This window comes from Cyprinus carpio, chromosome B4, assembly GCF_018340385.1.
Source record: "Cyprinus carpio isolate SPL01 chromosome B4, ASM1834038v1, whole genome shotgun sequence".
Lineage (NCBI taxonomy): Eukaryota > Metazoa > Chordata > Actinopteri > Cypriniformes > Cyprinidae > Cyprinus > Cyprinus carpio.
Window position 1 is genome coordinate 26,122,326 of NC_056600.1, and position 204 is coordinate 26,122,529.

The window sequence follows — 204 nt, forward strand, 5'->3', positions numbered from 1 at the left end:
GAGTATTACATCGAAACCTGTTGATGCCATGCGATCACTTGCCTCTCGAAGTCAATCCAACGCTGAGATCCGAATCAAAGAGGAGACAGCCTCAGGAGAACTCTAGTGTACCAGCAAACAGAATGGAAGAAAGTGAGTTGCAAAGTGAAAGCGACTCTGAGTATTATGTACCAGTTGAGCCTTGTCAGTTTAGAAAACAGCGAA